At 41.5% G+C, this 22,274-nt stretch overlaps 1 long non-coding RNA gene across 1 annotated transcript in view; it reads right to left on the bottom strand.

Annotated features, from left to right (window-relative positions):
* Positions 1-1,196: 1,196 nt before the first annotated feature.
* LOC135501349 (uncharacterized) overlaps positions 1,197-22,274 on the bottom strand; it is a 43,442-nt gene continuing 22,364 nt past the window's right edge. Inside the window, exon 2 of the long non-coding RNA XR_010449583.1 lies at positions 1,197-2,632. This is a non-coding gene — a long non-coding RNA (uncharacterized LOC135501349). The remainder of the gene's footprint in view (positions 2,633-22,274) is intronic.

Below are 22,274 nucleotides of genomic sequence, written 5' to 3'. Positions count from 1 at the left end.
GGTATTCTTGTGATGAGGCACCAGCCTTACTCTGTGGTTCTTTGGGTTTTGTTAAGATGGAGTAGTTCTATGTTGCATCTCTACTCTGCGGCGATCCATTCTGTTTCCATGTCGTCCGCGGCGTGTCCTACCAGCTGCTTACAGTGATTTGTCTTCCCCCTACTTGCCTTTTTCCCAACTTTCCTTCGGCGGAGAAACCCTTCCGTAGACAATATATAGTCGGCGGGAAGTCGTAAAGCCATATAGGAAGCACTTCCTGTGGCACGTCCTAAAAAGGATTCGTGTCATATCGAAAAGACGAAACAAACCATCCTTCAAGCATCGTTCTTTCCAAACGTGGTTATGCCGTTTTCATATAGGCTTTGAGGTCGGTAGCGATTGGCGAACCAAAAAAAAACAACAAAAAAAAACGACAAAAAACAAATCTCGAAATGTAATCCAATGAATGTGAAAGTCGAACAGATTTGTGTGCAAAATTGTCTTTATGGGAAATAACCGTTGTAGTTAGGCTGCTCAGATCGTTATACTATCAAACGTATGTCCCCGAGACAATTTTGCTGCTTAAACTAATTCACCGGAAAAGTCGACCCAAACACGGTTTTCTAATTATCGGCTGATTTTCAACCAAAATGCACATCGCATTGATAAGTTTTAACGAATCTCAATCTCAGCAAAAGGAATACATGATTTTTGAATCACTAAATGAGAGCTTTGCATCAAGAATTACGGCATCGATTCCTCTCAATCGGCGGATCTGTAAATGGTTTTAAGCTTACGTTCGTTCGTTTAAGCCTGGTGTTCTTGTTTGATTTGTCGATTCATAAATCCGAGTAAAATCCTCGCCTTTACAGTGCCACGTTATATCCCTCAGGTCAAATGTTTGGGATGAATTGCAGGACTGTTTAGAAGGAGCAATTATAGATATTCGAAGGGGTGGCCCTAAAATAAAGTATGTAGTGCTAAGTCAGTGACCCTGGGGTAACCCAGTAAGACTGAAGTGAGTCGAACATGATGTTTGGTGCTGAGAAAGGTTTGCTATCGTCTTTCATTGATCCTTAAGGCATCTTAACCTTAGGGCTATAGTCATGCCAGCCGTCCGACTGCCCTTACTTCTTCCTTTGGTACATAATGACCAAGATAGTTGTCCTTTATATGACTCATGCTGCTAATGAACAAAGAAAGAAACAACACTATACTTTTCTTAAAATCCTTTACTATGTTGACCAGCCGTCTCAAGCTCAAACAATTTCACAGAAGCAGGTCTGGAGTTTAACGAGACAGATATAGACTTGATGTAAGTTTGCTTATTAAGCGCTTTTTTGATCATGGAGATGTCTCTTCAGTACTGACAACCATCGTTAGAGAGATCGCTTTTGGCCTCTTCATCGCCTAACTCTCAGTGTACGTTGACATAACCACATTATCATAGACTATACAATGGTGTCAGATGACATGAGCATCATGATTGAAAATCACTGTTATCTAAAGAGAACATTTTCTATCTCTTCTGATACCACCCAAGGAAAATAAGACTCAATGCGGAGATAGTGTGAACCATAAGGAAAAGCTCTGAAATAATCGCGTGAGTCGTTTAATCAAAGAAGTTCTGTTATTCTGAAGAAACACCAATCAAACTATCGGGAGTCAGGATGATGCGATGATTCGCTACTGATAACACACTCGTGGGTGAGTTTCTAGAATAAGCACCATTCACCCAAAACAAACATCATCGCCTTATTGATTGACTTCATGTGGACATGGTGTTAAGAACTTAACTTGCGAAGGAGTAGACTTAGATTAACAGGAAATAGTTGACTGAATGAGTAAAAGAGTCAACTGTCTCTTCGTGTTTTGTGAGACATAGAGTTAGATCAAGGTGTATCTAGGCAAGATCTGCGTCTCCTCACTGCAGCTAGTAGGGGAAACTAGAATACGACTTGGCGTTTGTAGTACTTAATGGAGTATTATTCAATAAAAATAAAGTTGTTAACATATAATAGAATGCATTGTCTTTGATCCCGCAGTTCTTGTCACACAAAGTCAAATTGATTTTGTTTTTTTTTTCTGTCGCGTTCTGGTCTTGAAATGCGTCTTCGGAATGTCTTGGAGAAGCCAACAACCCTAGCTTAGCTCCTCAAGCAAGAATGCTCGTCGGGGTGAAATTTACAATCATAATTTACAGTGTGTTTGCCGGCCAACAGTATTTCTATCACAAAAAAACACGGTAGCAGGTGTTTACTTGCGGCCATATCGGAATGGTTTGTGCGAGGCCTGCTCGTTCGTAGCGCCACCTATCTGGCTACCGAAGGACGAAAGTCGTGTTTCCACTGGGAGGGGTCCCATGGAGGGCCAAAAGCCGGTCTTCTTGTGTCGAACTTCATTGCTTTCTTCTTCAAGAGCTGACGAAAGGGCCCGGTCTGTGTCGATTATATTTTGAAGTTTGTCCATAAGTTCTCGCACGAGATTTTTGAGCTCCGATTCCTGCCTGAGACCATTGTGTGCAGATCGCCGCCTACGTATGAGAAATTTGTGCAGATCGTCGACGTTTTCACTGTTGACGTAACATATGGACAGAACAACTAGGAATGCGCAGCCGCAGATGTACTTATTCATGTTTTGGGTTGGGGTGGTTCTGAAAAGAGAAGAGGAGAAGACGTATGAGACGGATGTATGGGTGATCATTAGTAGTCCTGAGGGATCGACGAAAGGAAATCTTTGTAGATTGCCAGCAGTTCAGTGGGAGAAAGGGGGATCTGTGTACATCAGAAACGTGATGTTGATGACGGCAGGGTATACTCACATCTTCAGAAAAATAACATAATAATGAGGAAAACCCAACAAACAAGTTATAAGTCGTTGCCATATGAGTCGCTTTGAATACAGAAATCAGATCTTTCCGCCAGCATTTTCACCACCTAGACTTTATTCGCCAGCTGTTCAAAAGAAGTCCAGAATGAAGGCTTTAGAAAAAAGTGTTGAGATTATTCATTTCGCTGCCTCCGCAGAAACATTTTCAAAACTTTTCTGGAAATTTTTAGAAGTGTAGAAGTTCAAAGCAACACGTTTCAATTGCATGGTAAAGAAACGTGCTTTATTGTGTGTCAGTTCCGATTTGAGGTTTGAAATTTGAAACCAGCAGAGAAAACCAAGTTTGTTCATTGATCCAGCACGTTTCTATCAAAAAGAGATCCGTGTCTGTTGACGTATTGTGGTGCTCTGTGTTAAATACCTTTCCTGTAATTTTTTATTTTCTTCAAACAAATCCCCTCTCCCAAAATATTATTTTCTAATTTAATCCTTTAATCCATCATCCAAAATTTGTAACGTATCTGAGTGAAGAATGATGGCCTCATGTGCACAATATTCTCATATGTAGTCTCTACATATCTGTGAGAGCTTTTAACTCAATTAAGGCATCCTGGTTGATCGTCGTTTTTGGTCTGGTTCCAGAAAAAGTGTCCGCAAATGATTTTCTTGCTGTCGTAATGTGTTTGATGTGAACACTGTTTTCCTAATCCCGGTGGGCAGTGTGATCATCAAAAGTAGAATTCAATTATTTTCGGTTTGTTGCAATCTTTCGTGAACATGAGTCCATGTGGACGAGCCCTTCTCCAATGCGTTAACTGACGAAGTTAACAAGAAGTGGCCAAGAAGATTGCTCCCCTTGAAGTTACGTTGTCATTGATTTGAAGAAGTCCAATGATGCGGACAGATACAGTCGTCATTGACATTCGCTCCTTGGCAGAAAACAATGCCGAGAACCTTACCAATCCGGCCTTAAGCCACCAACCTCTCTGCTTATGAAGCCATGGCGCCTGGTGCCTCGAACCCAACCTTTTCCCCCTAAACTTCCTTGGACACTGACCCACCAAAAACAAATAGGCTTACCACTAACACAACGCACAAAACTCGTTCAAGAAAGGCTCATCAAATCTCAGCCTTCCCTTCTACAATGCGCCGCGAACATGACCAAAACTGCTAATCAAATCCATGCATGCTCTCCCTCCCGCAGTGAGTGTCGAACATCACCAGACGTGCTCGCCTAAACATCCCCTGCTATGCTTTCACAACACGCCTCGCACGTGACCAGAAGTGATAACCAGTTCCAACCCTCGCCTCCGTTAGGGCAGCTCTAGCATACCTTACTCGAAGCAGCATCTTTCGTATCCTTATCACCGTCTCGAGATCCTTACGACGTGTTTCACCATTATGGCATCCTTCCGACAAGCTCAGCGCGGAAAGACAATACCGTCAATGTGCCCATTACCGACAGAATCTACGGAGAACGGGAACAGTCTCCAATTAGGTTTCTTAGATGCATTCTGCGATGCCTCCTTCAATGAATAGAGCTTGAGAGGCATCTAACTGTATTCCGTTTGGGGACTATTATTTCAGTCGCTTTCATTCAAAAGATGTTCTTACCGTTAATAGAACTTAAGTCCCCAGGAAAAGGAAAAGAGGAAAGAGTTTCCATTAAGTTTTTTTTTATAACGATAGCTGACTTCTTGGGTCGTCGTATGATGTCGTGGTTTTATTGTTGCAGAGTCAACTGCAAAATCTAAAAATCTTAGCTAAAAAGCTTTCCCGAGTTGCTGTATCGTATTTTCTGGCATGAGGAGTCCTTCACTGAATGCTAATGGTTCTGCCTTTCAATTTAGCAAGGGAAGACAGTAATCTTGGAACAAAAGAAGTTTGAATTGAGAGGTTAAGAGTGGTCATGTCCTCATGCCTCGACACAATTCTGCGCCTTGTTACAAAACCAGCATAATACGATGCACGAAAGGATGAATAAAACCTAAAGGCAGTTCATTGCTTCGGTTGCCTAAAGTTTGTTATCCAGAATCAAGGATTTTAACCGATGTTCCAGTCTCACGTTGCCCTTTCGGTGGCAATTGCTGGCCTTTTCGTATATATGTCCTTCTCCTTCGTCAATCGTTCGTGAAAGTGTCACAGTCTGTAATGGTCCTGTTATCTTCCAAGTTTCACTCCTCCCTCGCTACCCGGGCCTCCATGACATCAGTGAAGGGTATCAAATGATTGACTTTTCTCTCTCACAAAGTGGATAATCAGTACCACAATATCGAAAAGCGTTTGCCCTGAGCTTGAGCATGGAGTGGTTGGTTTAGATCAAGGGAATTCGTCCAAACTATTGGTGTTATCAAAATACTCAAAAGGTTAACATGATAGTCTTGTGACTGATCGTGATCCGGGTTGAGATGTAGGTGACTGAAGCCTCTATCAGGCCCTGTGAAGGTCAAATGATGAAACGAACCATTGCAGCCAAAGGCCATTCTACATCGAACCCTCATCATATGGAGTATGATGTTGATGTGGGCCGTACGACAGATAACACCTGAGAAAGAGAAAGACACATTAAAAACTCTTGCATCAGTTTAAACAATAACTTCTTGCGGATTATGGAACCACTTCATGCTAGCTCATCTTCTAGGATCATTGCTATTAAGGAATAACAACGCTATGATTGTTTGAAAGATGACATCCGGCACGGTATCATTTCAGCAGTAGAATCGGTTCTGTTTCAAGAAGCTAGCCGACTCCGTCACCGTTGTGATGTGTAGCTAAAAGCATTGTTGGCTGGTATCAACGATCAGAACTTGCCGAGGATGGATGACTGGATGTTTCTGAGAATACCTTTACTGAGCACTTGGTTGGGATTGTGACATTTCTAACCCTGTACCGAAGAAGAAACGTAAGATTGGGGGGTTATTGTTGCCGATTACGACAGACAATTTTTAAATGAAGCTTCGTAAAGTGGTGAATGGTGTACTAGAGGAAAGTTGAGGATGTTAGACTTGTTTGTGAGGTAGACTATAGAATAAAAAGAATAAACTTTCTCCCACCCAAACATCACATCGTAAGCTACTTTGAATTAAGATTTTTTTTAAAATCGTAAAACTAAGGACTATACGCACACCAACCTAGGTTCGATAATTCCGGTGTCAACGATTGCGCACCTCCAGTATTAATCTTGTCAGTTTCAGCTTGTAACAATAAAGATATGAACGGTAACAACTCTGAGATCTTCTTAGGCCTAAGCTTAGTTTCCAGGTGCTCGTTGTAACACGTGTAAGGGCGTTATCTTAATGAAAAGCCCTCTAGTGCGCTTTCATGATGTCGAACTGAAGAAAGGATAACACGAGTTAGTAGAGTGACATCAAAATTACAACTTATTGTGTGAATTCAGGTCTGAATATCGGACATCAAAGATCTACCTTGGATACCAAATGGCCACCTATAGTCTTGTCCCTTACACATCCACCCCGGCTATTAAATTGCCTGGCGTGTGGTTTTGTGGGACATTGAAGCTGATTTTGGGCTTATCGTGACATATACTCACCCAGTGACGTAAATAATATATCATTATTATTCATGAGACGTCTCTGGCAGAGTGTCAGTGATCGCTGTAGCCTATCGTGGCTTTGGGGCACATTAACTTGAGAGAAAAAAACCTCATATCATTGATACCACGATCGAGAAGAGAATTTGGAGTGTTGTCTGTAGAAACACAGCTGTTACCCTTCAAATCAATGCACGCGTGCTCCGACTTCATGTGATCAGATCCGAAGATAGTTTGAGTGAATGTTTTCACCATTGTTTGGTCCCATGAAAGTTTTATCAAAAGTAATACCAGATGATCATTTGCATGAGGATAGTGTAGAAGAGATAGATGCTTGTTTTGTTTGAAACTACCTTTCTTCTCTTTAAGGATTTATCATCGCCCTATCTAGTATTCTGAAACCGTCGAAACACCTTGGCCTAAACCAGAACAAAATGCGATGGTTTTAGTTAGAGCTGTGTTTAGAAGAAAAATGACCTGAGCAAATATTCCCTCTTCCTAGTTCGCGCTCTTAACGACTTTCGAAAGAAACGTCCTATTCTGAAGGTTATGGATAAACCCTACTTCTTTTATCTTTGCTTGTAACTTAAGACTTCTCTCCAGTGAAAATAGCGATAACTACCTAACTTCTAAACAGCTGGTTGCCACACCACAAGCTGGACTTTCTTATGAGTACCATTGATTAAACACTGACGACTACTGACTCGTTCATTTGAGTGTTTAGCAATGCCTGTGAAAACGGTAGTGGTGGCGTATCCTCACTGCCTTTGGGGTAAACTTTACTTGATGAGATTGCCTTAGTCCGAAATCCCTGACGGGTTTGAATTAACTGAAGGTAGTTAAGTATACATCACATCTGGTGTAGGACGATGATTATCAGATGCCTGGTCACGCTCCTTACTTTACGCCCCTCACCTTTCTGACAATTAATGATACGGTAAAATGTCGTCAACAACCATCATTTTACAAAGATACTTCCACTAAATTACTTACCAAGTAACCGCTCGCTGTTGGAGATGATTTTATCTACGTCATAATTACAGTTGGCCAGGTACTATGGGAAATCATTTAGAACCCCCGAGAATGAATAATACCTTGTTTTGATTCATTGTCTGTATCTCTTTAAGAAAGCTAGAGGATGTCGCCGCAGTGGTCGAAAAGTCTGCTGCAATAGCCATGATAGCGGCAGGGTTTACCTTAATGGCCTTTAACTCACAGGGTTCTCCACTGGCGGGTTGTAATTATCGTCTTCATTGAACTGACCTTGCAAGCAGCGGCGGTAATTAAGTTTGATGGTAATGAGTTCAAGTTCAAAGGTGTGACCCTCTACCATGGATATCTTTGCATCCGGTTGTTTCTGTGGTCCAAGCCACGCCGTCCTACCAGCGCAACTCTCCGATTTTACAGCACAGAGTAGACATACGTGCCTCATTGCTTGGATAACACCAAAAAACACAATGCTCGTATTCATTGTTATCATCATCATCATCATCATGTCCCGCAGCCATGCGGCCTTTGAGGCGACCCTAAGCTGTTAACAATGCGATACCACACGGTTCTGTCCCCGGCGAGGCGGATCAGGTCACTGGACTTTCTTCCAGTCAAGTACATCACGCCATCCATCCAAATTCTCTGTGGACGGCCGCGTCGGCGGATACCCTCCAATGTGCCCTGTAAGATGGTCTTCGCTAGTGAAAGAATGTGAAATCTTGGAAAATGCCCACATTGATGATCCTCCTACGATTACGAGAAATAAAAATCTGGTGCCAAAGTATAGCCCGGAACCATCCGATTCTCATTAAGTCTCCATCAAATGGAGTCCCAGAGCCTTCAAGGGCGCACGCTGTCGCGAATCCAACAGATAATTCACTAAAATAAAGGCATTTAAACGAAACTAAGATTTAATACGATTTGACGGCTTTTAAGATCTGCCAATGAGATCCTCAGGCGCTGGGTGAGAGTGACGCTTAAGAGTTCTCATGGTGGCAGTGTGCATTGAAAGAGGGGCCAGTCATAGAGTCAAGAGTGACCTTGCCAAATTCCGACCGGTTCTGTCCATAAAGAACCGCTCCTTGACCGCGTGCAACTCTTTAGTTCGGCACTCCGACATTCCGTAGCTTGTTTCATTGTCACTTGGATCGCAAGTTCACAGGCTCTTAATATGATCTGAGTTTCGCTTCTGGCAGCTGTCAGTCAGTATTAATGGAGGAGACGTTGATTTATACTGACACTGAAAGCACCTTTCTTCTACGTTGTTCCACTGTTGCAGCGAACCCTCAAATGCATGTTTGGTCGCGAAGCTGAGAAAACAAGTTGTGAGGTAGGATGCAGGCCACCTTCCATTTATGTTGGCAGCAAAAGCAGGTCCTAGAGAATCTTTTTCACGTCAATTGCCGCTCGAAGGAAAACTATTCCGTTTTAACTCTACTGAAGAACTTGTAGGTTTAAAGTCAGCTTAGATACTTAGAGACGTTAAAGTTTTCCTACAAAAAACCAACACGTGCCTGCACCGAAGTCAACTTGCATTAGGAATATGACGCAATGTACTGATATTCCAAACTTGTAATGCAATATATTGGCAGCAAATCTAATGGTTTATAATTTTTAAGAGCTAAAAGCACAGTTCAGTAATTAAGGAATCCACTTTCGATGCCTTTGATAAGTCCTAATGGATATGACATACGAGTGATAGTGTGTCATGGTGCACTCAAAGACAAGCTGACATATTTGTAGACATATCACCATTTTTTTTGACCTGCATACATTTTATACCAAGGTCGTTGACGTAGAAGACAACGATGCTGGATTGATTGGAGACCAGAGACATGTCTCTTTGTCAAACCTGCAAGTGAAGGCAAGTTGTCCGCTGTTTTGTGAGTTAAAGCTGACAAGCATGCATAAAAACCCTAGCGGCCAAGTTAGAAAACACTAACACCCGTCCGCCATGTTTTGAACGACCGGTCAGCAGTGTTTCAAATGCCTTCAGATATGATAGACTACCAGCAGGCCGCAGTGGCGCTGCCGTATTCACCAACAGAGCACTGGATGTGGGGCCCGTCATGGATCTTGTTATGAAATCGAATGCCACCTCATCAGACAGTTCCTCAATACTCTCATGGTTTTGATACTAACAAAGCGGGACATTTTTTTGCAACTTTAAAACTCGAAAAATAGCTGCTTGCTCCTAAATTCATCAAAGGGTGTCATGTTCATCTCCTGATTATGTGTCTTATGAATTCACTTTGCCAATATTGTGAAAGGGCAAATTTTAAAGGCCACTTTGAAACAGAAAATGGTGCAGATGGCACAAAAGACGCCATTCTGTCAAGCTTCTACGTGAAATGAAAAACTGAAAAATATGTGCATTTACAACAACGGCCTCATGGCATAGTGGGTAGGACGGTAAGGATCAAGTGGTGAGGGTTCTGAGTTCGAACCCGCTCGAGGAATATTTTTCATTTTTTTCACGAGAGCGTCTCTGTGACCAGTTTCGTCAATGAACTTGTTGTTTGTGCAGTCAAGTGAGACAAATCGCTTGGTGTCTATCATGTTTCAAGTGCAATTGGTCGTTTGGTGACGGGCGTTTGTGTTTTCTAACCTTTTATTTTTTATGCATGCATGTCAGTTTTAAACAGAGTAAATGTGGGGTACAGTCTGCCTTTTCTACATGAGGCGCGGGACATTAAAGACTGGAATCGGGGTCCCCAGAGCCAAATCTGACAGGTCCTTTCACCAGGCCTGACAAGAAAAGAAAAAGTTTTTTCCCAGTTTTTCTCGCCAAGTTAACGTAGAGGTACTTACATATAAGTAACTTCAAAATTCAATAACGCCAAATTATCCGACCTCGACCTCTCACAACACCTATTCTGCATCCTTATACATAGAGTAATTGAAATGTAGAAATCATCGATAAGAAAATCTCCGTAAAAACATCGCTTTTACCCCTAATATCACAAAAATATCAAATTTAAGAAATCGATTTCGAAATACGCCCACGGCAAACAAGCAATTTAACTGAAAACACTCCGCTGCCTGAGAAGATCTTACCATAATTTTCCGATAGATTTTCAAAATAAGCCATTAATAGTTATTGTAAAGATTGTGTTATCCAAGCGTTCTTTACTGATACAGTGTTTAGCACCAGGCGTGTGTGATTTTTTTATGGTGACCTCAGGGTTGATGGGAAATGCCGCTTATCGACCTATCGGTCAAAGTGTTTATGAATTACAGACTATGATTTAAAACACCCGCTAGTTTAGATGACACTCATTAGCCGTGGTGTCAAGGTGATTTTACTGGAAAATGCTCCCGATTACACATTCATGATGGTTGTGCAGGTTGCAACGTGGATCGACTGAAAAAGTTATCTTAATAAGAACTGTATGACGCATGACATGGCTAAGTTGGATGAGTAGCTTTGCACACCATCGACGAATGCTAGTTTCTTTCGGCATGTCCCGTCACCATATGAATTGAGTTTTACTACAGCTTCGTTCAATTTTAGCCCAGCACGATTTGACGAAATGTCTTCGCCTGGGGTTAGACGCAGATAATGAAATTCGATTTAAAGATAAGTGCCTGTTCCATCTAAAACGTATTCTATTAGATGTGATGGAGAGACGGTGAATCCTACCAGACATACTTATAGCGGGAAATCGATTGTCGGATGTGGCTGACATGATAGTCCAACACAGTACAGTACGTTGAATGATGATTTAGTCCTAACGGCACTCACGAAAATATTGCAAAGTTACCACTTTGTAAAGTTGTTTAGGCTAGAGTTGGTGCTTTATTGTTGTACCAAAGCAGACATTTTTTAAAGAAATTAGCAAAATGTCAGAAGCGGACTGCCACATCGACAAACAGTAAGCTATATGATAAAGTGGTCTGGTCAAACACTGTTGGCAAGACTTGGTGTGTTTTTTCCCGCGATTGTCATTCAATGGTTGAAGCTGCCTCATCCCGAGAGTGAACATGTCCGTCAAGATTGCGACTAACCAATAAAAATATAAAAAGCTTCGTTCAGTATTGATGTAATGTATTTGGATTCAGTGTGGGATTAGCCCAAAGCTGTTCAGACCTTGTAGAAGGTGTGATGCCAGGCATGAAAGTAATGCACTCGGTTTACTACGCGACAGTCAGCGCATCCTGCTCGATGTCAACTTGCGCAGCGCCAATCTCCAAGTTTGTTTTGTGTAAGTCAAGAGGCTAGAATGTTGTAATAGCTGGACTTGCAGACTGTCAGTGGGATTCATGTGATTCTGACCTGTCTGCCTGGTTGGCCTGGTCTAATCTACTTTTTATCGGATATATAAGCTTTATCTTTCAAAAGTAACTTGTAACTGGTCGTCAGCTTTCTTGAAACTGGAAGTAGGCCTCCTCTATTCTCAATCAGCACTACGATCGGTAGAAGCTGAAATAAAAATTCCGAATTCATACGCATGAATCAGTTCATTGGCGTTCTCGCTTAAATGCTTAACCGCTCACAAACATTTGAAAGTTTCTACTTACATCTGGCAGTCGTGTGCTGATTCAAAGTCCTCAGAGTATTACTTTGTCAACAATTACCCAATTTGATAAATGCAGCACAGAAAGATATAAGTAGTTCCAGGAAAGATTCAGATTGCGTGGTATGAATAGTTAAGCTTGTGTGATAACCTTGCAGAAGCCGGGAGATCAGCCTGTGCAGAATCGATTTTCCACTCACGCAAAGATCAGTTAGGATAATAGACACATGTAGTTGGTGCACAAGGCAATAATATCAAATATTCTTTCTCAGCATCTGACTTCTAAAGTCTTACATAACATTCGTCGTCAATGTGGTCTGCCACCGAAGAGCGAGTCCACCTTCACAGCATTTGGGGACACGAAACAAAGTGCTAACCTTTACCTCCCCGTCTCAGGTAAAAGTGAAACATCAGGAAGAATTTCATTTTTTACCCGAGGTAAACGTGGTGTATTGCCTCTGGGCGGTATCGTGTGCACAGGGGAGTTCAACGGTGAACCGGGGTACAAGCGTGTCCAATTCAAGGTTGGACTGGTGTCGTTTGTTTCGCACTGTCCAAGGATCGACGGGGGTCACGCACAACTTACTTCAAGGTTGTGTTATTAGACCCTTGTTGTCTTCGAAGTACACCCTCTCTCCAACGTGGTACATGCTGAGTTCATGGCCCTGGTATCATTTACGATCTGTTCTGCAGTGTGATAACCGTGTATCTCACAAAGCCTAACTAAAGCCTTGCAGCAAGTGCTCCGACAAACGGCGAGGGTTGTGTTTTGTGTTAGATAGAATTAATCGGAGAAATCAAACGTACAACTCTTGATCTTGATATCATTTTGACAAAAACTGCTCCTTACTGCTTCAGCCTTAGTAGGGTATTACGGGGACTCTCTGTATTTCTGAAAGTATGACAAGTAAACCTCGTCGCCAGGCTTTCCTCTATGACTGGTGGACCAGCATACTGGACCTCATCTTTCGATACAATAGAAACAGATATCTTCCGTGAACTTAGTATCGTGTTTTTGACGAAGAACCAACGATTATATTGGTAATATCGGCTTTGTAACTTGTAAATAAACACTGCACGGTAAACAGAAAAAAACATCAACCCCTTTTGACATTAGATAGTTCGATCATAAAAAACGCGGGTGCAGACTTGTTCTGTTGCATTTTTCAGGAGGATTTAGTCATAAACAAAAGCCTAGTCTCAAAAGAAAGTTTGGTCGACATATTAGACAAAGGAAAGGTTTGCGTAAACATCGAATGAGCAGTAAATATCATGTTGGATTCGATATTATTGCTGAATGTTTATGTTGTTGTGAGGAACTGTAGATACCCTTTAGTCTAGACCATGCTTTGTTTTTTAAGAAAGGAAAATGGATATTATCGTTTTATCGGTTGGTAAACATAATTTCCTATATCGCTTGCTCTTTTCAGATTTTTCTTTTGTTTATTGTGAGATTTGTTGAGATCTGTGCAAGTGTTCTCCTTCAGTTCGTGAACCCCAGGTGAGTTCCCGACAACAGTAACTATTCATTTAGCGACAATTGTGTCTACCAGTTGAGATGGACCCCCTGAGAGAAGGCATGTCTTAGATAAACCGCTACTTGTTATTTAAACTCGCAAAGCGTGCTTAAGCACATTGTTTGCCTGTGAAACAAACAGTATCATTGATATATCTAACCAATGGTCCTGGTAAGCTACTTCCATACGCGATTACAAAGGTGGGCAAAGTACCAGAACCGCATTGCTAATCATGTTTTATGGTCGAATCAACCGAACTCTTAATCTGAAGGTTTTGACTCTGCCTCAACTTAAGTCTATGATGTATGTATAGAATGCACGGGAGCTCTGCCTCAACTTAAGTCTATGATGTATGTATAGAATGCACGGGAGCTCTGCCTCAACTTAAGTCTATGATGTATGTATAGAATGCACGGGAGCTCTGCCTCAACTTAAGTCTATGATGTATGTATAGAATGCACGGGAGCTCTGCCTCAACTTAAGTCTATGATGTATGTATAGAATGCACGGGAGCTCTGCCTCAACTTAAGTCTATGATGTATGTATAGAATGCACGGGAGCTCTGCCTCAACTTGAGTCTATGATGTATGTATAGAATGCACGGGAGCTCTGCCTCAACTTGAGTCTATGATGTATGTATAGAATGCACGGGAGCTCTGCCTCAACTTGAGTCTATGATGTATGTATAGAATGCACGGGAGCTCTGCCTCAACTTGAGTCTATGATGTATGTATATAATGCACGGGAGCTCTGCCTCAGCTTAAGTCTATGATGTATGTATAGAATGCACGGGAGCTCTGCCTCAACTTAAGTCTATGATGTATGTATAGAATGCACGGGAGCTCTGCCTCAACTTGAGTCTATGATGTATGTATAGAATGCACGGGAGCTCTTGATTAATAAACATTCAGCAGTCTTTGGCTTTGAAAATTTTTCAGAATTTTGAAGTTAAAGTTCAACAGTTTCGGCGGGAAACCAAATCATGCATTTTGTCCCCTGATTTTCAACTTCACTAACGCGACCATCTCGGTAACGCGACTATTCAACCTCGGTCCATGAGTGGTAGTGTTACCGGGGTTCCACTGTATATTGCAGTAGCATGCTACTAGCCCGTGGCTGGTCATTGATCATACATGGACATAGTCTTGTCTTTTTTGAGTGCCTTGCTTGAGGACCATGAGATTCGATAATCGTCCTGTCGCATGCAGAACGATCGCCCTATTTTGTCCCCAATGCTCCAACTTCCACTGAAGTTAAGACCTCACACAAGACCTTGCACAACCGTATAGCATTATGCATCACACAAGAAGCCACGGAAGAACTGATACACAGCCCGATGGTTTTCGACACCCGTTTTCCCTTAAGCAGTTTGTTCATCAACTTGTGCTCCATAGTAATTTGAGAAAGTCAGTTTTCATTTTGTGAGAAAGTACATAATACGTCCATTTGGAAATTAGTCTTAACGTTGAGCCAGACAACGTCGGATAAAGATAAATCTGCGTCGCATTTAGCGTGGTTAGTGAGCAGTTGTTGATAGGGAGTTGTGAGGCACGGCTGAATTAAAGGTAGTTTTTCTTTAAAGCTAGTCGACATCACAACGGAAAATATAAAACATTAAACAAAAGGTATAAGGTTACGTGTTGCGGCGAAGTCTGTCTTTGCTGACTTGGAAGTTTCCAGGGACACATTGATTTTAGATAAAAGCCTATTAACAACTCTTTTGATCGCGACGCTGTGTATCATTTCTCCCTCAATATCACCATCTTGTCGCTTAACTATAACGATGCCAGAGCTAGTGTGACTATTTTGTCTTAAACTAGACAACCTGGTTATCATCAGTGAATGATCTCGAACTTCATGCATCATGCTGTACAACACAGATGAGCTGCTCTACCAGCACTTCAACCAGAGCATTTTCGACCGGTACCCATTTAATGACCTCGGTGGAGTTAGCCACCTAGAGTCTCAAGCCGACTGTTAGGATCGGACCAGGGACCTCTTGACCGCTAGTCGGTGACCCGAGCCACTACGCCACCGCGGCTCCTTACTATCATTGAATACACTCAAAACGGTTAAAACTGTCAGTTCATCAATAAGCGATCAGAGAATCTTGCCAAGACGGACACTCTAGTGAGGTTTAGAGCATTTCATTTTCCTGCTATTGTGTACTTGTCGTCCTCGAAGAGTTCTGATTGCATTACATCATTGAGAACGCTCACTCTCGTTCCAATAAGAGCTCATTACGCTGCCATAATCGGAGAAGTTTGCCAAAGTAACAAGGGAGGACATGTCATTCTGATCTGAGAAACTTCGTCTTGTTAAAAATTAAGCCATCCTCTAAGAATGGCATCATATGAGACCTAGCATTATAGCAAAAATCCTTGTCTTCTTTGGCTATTTACATGGATGCGGGATGTCCATTGGCATGTTGTTAGTGTCGTTACTGATATAGGTTTTATACTACTTCAGCACAGACCGTGGGCATGATAACCACTGGAGGTTATGCAAATGCTACCGTAATTTGAGCGGTGTCATTGAATGGCATGATGATGTACATGAAAATAATTTGCGGATGTATTTGCTCAATGAAGACCCCACAATCCGGGGAGCATCTTATTTGGCCAAGGAGCACTTGTCGAAAATGTGTATGAGACCTATCACGTGACCAGTGCCATGTGAACTTCGTTTCGCCTTCAGTTAATGGCCTCAACCATCCTCTTCACAATCATAGCTGCTTAGGAATGCCACGGTTGGCTGTGAAAACTTTTGACAAAGTGAATGAGACCTATAACCCGACTAGTTGCGAGTCAACTGAGTCAGCTTTGGCATACAAACGTCTCAAGAATGTCGTTAGGAACACCATCACTGGCAGAGGGGCCTTGTCCAAAAGGTTCTCAAATACACGAGACCTATGGCTAGACCAGTTGAGTCAACCTTGAGTCGCCTATGGCAATATTGCCTTAACAAACGTCTTTAAAGGAATAACAAGCATCTATATTGACATTCCCGTCCGATGAATTGGGAGATAAGCGTTGTCCTAATGCAAACAATTGTCTCTGCAGACATTGTCAATATTGTCCATAATGGGTGGTTATTTGCTGCGTTCTTATGCGTGGACGAGGACGCCATAAATAGTTGCAAATTCACTGAAATGTGTCTTGTACCAGCTGTAAATACACCATATTGGGCGATTTGTGAATACATGATCAGTCGCCGGCAATTTATCTCGCTTCTTACAAGGCTGGGTTTTTTCTCCGATATCGCGTGCGTCATGTTTACAATCGATCGAAATAAAGTTTTGAAAATCACATCTCTGGCTGTGAACAGGCCCATGTTTTCTACCATGTCGTCACACTGGTGTGATATGCATTTGTGTCTGAAAAGTCGTTGTGGGTATAATTTCCATAACAAATGTTATCGAAGATTCATACTGCAATAACATTGTATTAGTTTTCAAACGTGTCTCTTTTTCTTCTTCAGCCTGCTGTAAAAAGTAAGAACCTCGGTTAAATCTGATAAAAAAAAATTATTGAAAAAACAGATAAAACTAAAAAATCAGTATATTCCCAGCCAAAATTTAATGCCCTTGTCGAGACGAAACGTGATTTATATGACATTTAAAAAAAGTAGTTGTGTTCTTGTAAAGAAAGGGTTGCTTGTTGAAACTTATGTTAGAACTTTAATACATTAACATCGTTATTTTTCTCCGACATTTATTGATGATGGATCTTTGTGCCGTGTAACTTGATGGAAAGGCGGATACCATAATGTTAACAGAAGTTTAGCACATCGCAGCAAGCTTCACAAAAGAAAAAAAGATGAAACAAAATGACGAAACGATGTTGCTTGGACTGGTTCGCTGCTTGGAGGCTGTGAACTGAAAAAAGGTATACCACCTACGTACATCATCCGTTTACTCTCCAATCATTGAATTATTGACATCATTTCAAGTCATTGACAAGGTTTCGGGCCTTAATCAGACTGATGTCGAGATTTAAATGATGTATGGTTGTAAATACAAGTACATGTAGAGTTTCGTGTGTTCAATAAAATTCCATATCGTGTTCAGTTAGATAATATAAGAAGACATTTGAAGCCGCTGTGCACGTCACGAGGGAAATGTGGTCTTGACGAGGGTCTGCCGCTAACTCATAAGGGAATCATAGACTATTTTCAACTCTTGTGGGACCTTGTGTAGGATGTATTTATTCGTCGTTATCCTTTTTTGTTGTTTACCTTTTTTGTTATTTATCATGTAGAACGATCCAATGAATATTTCATGTGGGTATGCTCACTTAGAGGCTTTTTAGACAGATTTGGAAATAATATAAACTACGCCTAACTCGTAAGGCTGATATATATTGGATTGTTGGCCTTGGTGATTGCATGAAGTTGTTCAGGTTCTTGGGACTAGCTATAAAACTATAAAGAATTCCACTGCTGTAGCATTTTCAGTGTGCTGCTTATCCCACTTTATCCTTCAACTCAATGTTAGATCTTAAAGGTTGATACCTGACGCGTTCGGTCAGAGCTGAACAGTAAACAGGGTTTGCATGAAGGTTAAAAACTGGACAATGAAGGCGACGACTAAGTCAAAAGTGAATTACGTAGTCGTGTTACTTCGGCGAACGCAAAGCGATTATGACACAATTGGAGACAATTGGATAATTTGCCCTTGCGCAGAAAGAGCTTTGGGTGATTGGATCTGGGGAGAGTGTGAAGAAGTGTGAGGTTCATTGCTGACTACCACACTACAGCAGAAAATACAATGACCGTGAGAAAGTCGTTACACTTAAGGGACGGACGAAATGATGACTGTTACACGGCTGTGACGATCCAAGGCGAAAACACCAGGAAGTGATAAATCGTCTTGTGGACAGTTGTCTTTTTCTACTGCAGCTGGTGTGTTGTCAGCCCTTATCTCGGAGAGGCTAGGACGAAGTGTTTTGTTCAGTGTTGGCAGTGAACGATTCATAGAAAAATCGGTTGCCTGGAATCGCCACGTTCATTCCTTCAACCATTTCCCACCAAATCGTATTATACTCATCAATACTACTTCCATACCCACCCACAAGTTTGATACAGCAAAAATTGTGCACGATTCCAGCCTTCGTGACTGTTCCACAATCCTTGGCGCCCACAAGTAAACAAACTACGGACATATGCTGGTCACTTTATCATATCTCGTGTACACTCCTTTTACTTCCTCGTGTGTCACACTTGATATTAATGAGAAACCAGACAGGAACGTTGACAAATTTAGATCGTCATGGAAGAAGGGAACCGCGGACGCCTACTGGTCAAAAATTAATTGAGGCAACGGCACGCGTGGTTACAACTGCCTGGAGTCTTTTCCAGATATGGTTGAACAAATATTTACAGACATTCTTGTCAATGCTTTGTACAATATAGGCTACGTTATCTCTACTGGCAAACTTAGACTGAGATGAGATCATGGTGAAGTTAACAAATCGGATTTTAGCTACTGCGTGCTCGTTCATCAAAGCAGTTGTCAGAGATGCCACGGACCACTTCACCACGAGGAAAACTTTGATCTTTCTCAAATAGATAACATTAAATAAACAGTCTTCCACCGTATTTTCTAGCATGTCTAATGTTTGACCTCCTTCTGACTCCAAAGGAAGAAAAGTCATTGGAGAACAATCTACCGCAAAGCTTGAGGGCTGTGGCTAGTTTTCTGGTGTGGCAGCTTAAACCTCGAATGTTTTACAATTTCTCTGCAACGCCCTATATAAAGTCATTCTCGATGTGTATTTGATGAATCATTGAAATCTAACTGCCACTCGAACCAACGTATAAAAAGCAACTAAGTATATAACCGAATCATTCAAAAATCATAAATCTGTTCGTCTCCAGTCCCCTAAAATATCACAGTCACTTTTGTCCTTGAAGAAAATCCAGACACAAACACGGAAAAACGATGTGCTCTTTTTTCACATGCATAGTCAATCAAAACAAGCCCATCGATAGTCATATATATGAGATGGCAGTTCGTATCCGCATTCACACCAGTTCCGGTTTTATACTGATCTAAAAGCCTTTAATAGGCTTCTGTAGAACGATCACTGACAAACCTCTATTGCTTCAATGCCAATGGTTTGCTTGGGGGCAGACTGATCTCGGGCCATGGGCATATAGCATTTGCAATACCCATGGACCTGCCCAGCTGCTTGTCAAAAATCAGTAATATATGCCTTAAGAGGCTGTTTGTTTAATTCGAATGGGTTATCAAACTGACGAACAGTTCTTAGTAACTAATAAAGTCATCAATTCGACGACAGGTTTAATTGAAAACGTAATTGAAATCCACTTAGAAGCGTCGAAAGAGATTAATTAACGCCCAGAAGAAATGTACGAATGAATAAGAGATTTGATTGACTATTATAATTAGTGATATTAATGAAATGCCTGTTGATGACAAGGTAGAATGGTTGGAATTACCATATGACTTGCCTTGGAGTTCCGCAACTTTTCACATTTAAGTTAGAGAGTAGTGTCTCAGGGCTATTGTCGTTTGCTCAAAGTGGTAAAACCTAATGCATGATTTCTTTCCATTAATTAACAAAATCAGCAAATCAAAACCCACCCTAGCCATTAATGTCAACATGGTAGCTAGGAAATATCCTAAGGCGAGAATCAGACATCGCATTTACACAACAGATAGGAAAAATCCTCATCTTAATACACTTCCGACGGAGGTTCTGCCTTATTATACGAAAAGAAGCTGCAATGATATTGTCTTTGTCTAAAATATGGTTCTCCTCTCATGTTATTTGATATATGACATGTATAAGAAACACCTCCTCGATGTGTTCCTGTTGAGTGAAGGATACGATTTTTTCTTTTACAAATGAATACAGCGAGTATAATTAGAATGGCGACATTTCCAACCTATAGAGTTACACATCCGCCGTGGGCTTTGTTTTGGCAACGCCGCTGTAATATAGATAAATGTAATACAAAAAAGCTGGGGTACTTCTTGTTAATGGACTTTGCTCGGCAGAATGGTGACCGGACATGCTAGGATTAATGGTAACCGAACTAATATCTAATGCAAAAATCGTTGTTGGTGGCTGCCCTCAATGCTTAAAATACCCGATGTCCCTTGCTATTGTCGGCACGGCCAACGGGAGGAAACTTCGTGTAAGTTATAACTTAATGGATAAACGATGAAACGAATAAGATTTTGAAATGTTTCCCAGCGGTGTTTCCATACCCCTAATTAAGAGATGGGTGTTAACTTGCAAAACGTGTCATACAATGATGCGTTCTATTCGCCAAGTCATCACCCACGCAAAGGCGCTGGTCTTGCTGGTCACTGCTCCTCGGTCCAAGTCATCACCCACGCAAAGGCGCTGGTCTTGCTGGTCACTGCTCCTCGGTCACTGACCGTGTTAGCTCCACCACAGAAAGCAAAATATATCAAAGAGTTACAACAAATATTTTGTGAAGCGATAGAGTTCTCTGGCTAATGATTTATATTCCTAACTCAGCATCTGATTTCTATTCCTAACTCAGCATAAGGCAGAGTTCTCTGCCTAATGATTTATATTCCTAACTCAGCATAAGGCAGAGTTCTCTGCCTAATGATTTATATTCCTAACTCAGCATAAGGCAGAGTTCTCTGCCTAATGATTTATATTCCTAACTCAGCATAAGGCAGAGTTCTCTGCCTAATGATTTCTATTCCTAACTCAGCATAAGGCAGAGTTCTCTGCCTAATGATTTATATTCCTAACTCAGCATAAGGCAGAGTTCTCTGCCTAATGATTTATATTCCTAACTCAGCATAAGGCAGAGTTCTCTGCCTAATGATTTCTATTCCTAACTCAGCATAAGGCAGAGTTCTCTGCCTAATGATTTCTATTCCTAACTCAGCATAAGGCAGAGTTCTCTGCCTAATGATTTATATTCCTAACTCAGCATAAGGCAGAGTTCTCTGCCTAACGATTTATATTCCTAACTCAGCATAAGGCAGAGTTCTCTGCCTAATGATTTCTATTCCTAACTCAGCATAAGGCAGAGTTCTCTGCCTAATGCTGCCAAATTGTTGAACTTTTTCATAAGTTCAAAATTCTGAAAAATTTTCAAAGCCAATTTTTTTTGGGGCTGATGACGTTTCTTCATTTTGAGCAGAAAAAAACAGGTGAAAAATGTTTGGACTTAAATTTTTTGTTCATTTGTAGCATGACAACTTTGCCGCAATCAATTTCTTAACAGAAATCATGTCAGCATTCGTCTATTCACGGCAATTAGGCCCTTAGGTCAGGTCAGAGGGGTGAATTTGGTCATTGGGACCGCCCAATCCATTGGTCGTGGTCTGGGTACCGGGGTGGTCGTGTTACCAGGGGCCTTGTAATGGTAATTAGAGAGGAAGCTATTCGGGACCGGCGATTCATGGTCGTCAAAGCGGGGTGGGCGCCGACCGGGGTTCCACCGTATTCAAGTTTCTGTTGCCCCGAGACGGATATCTTGATGACAACAAAGTCGACTTCCCTGCAGTACCATTTGCCACCCCCGATATCAGTCTCTTTCGAAAATCGAGGAAATCATACAATTTCATTTAATTTCAGTAATCAGATTCCAACTGTCGTGATGCTTCCATCTTTAGGCTATCAAAATAAATCGGAGTTATCACAACTTGCCGCTCCAATTATTCCAATATCAAGACGATTTCGATGGATACAGATAAAATCTGGGATCAAAGCCTCAATAAAGTTGTAATTTTCTTTCGAATTGCCTAGAGTCCATCCTCCCTGAAGCCGCTGCCTCAAGCGCACTTACCCGAAGCGCCGAGTGCGCTGGTATCTTCCTCTTGAGATAATGAATGGAGGGCTTGCCTGTGCCATTTTAATCATGATGATAGAAGTC

This window comes from Lineus longissimus, chromosome 17 (genome assembly GCF_910592395.1).
Source record: "Lineus longissimus chromosome 17, tnLinLong1.2, whole genome shotgun sequence".
Classification (NCBI taxonomy): domain Eukaryota; kingdom Metazoa; phylum Nemertea; class Pilidiophora; order Heteronemertea; family Lineidae; genus Lineus; species Lineus longissimus.
The sequence above is the reverse complement of the archived record's forward strand: the minus strand, read 5'-3'. Positions and strand labels throughout refer to the sequence as shown.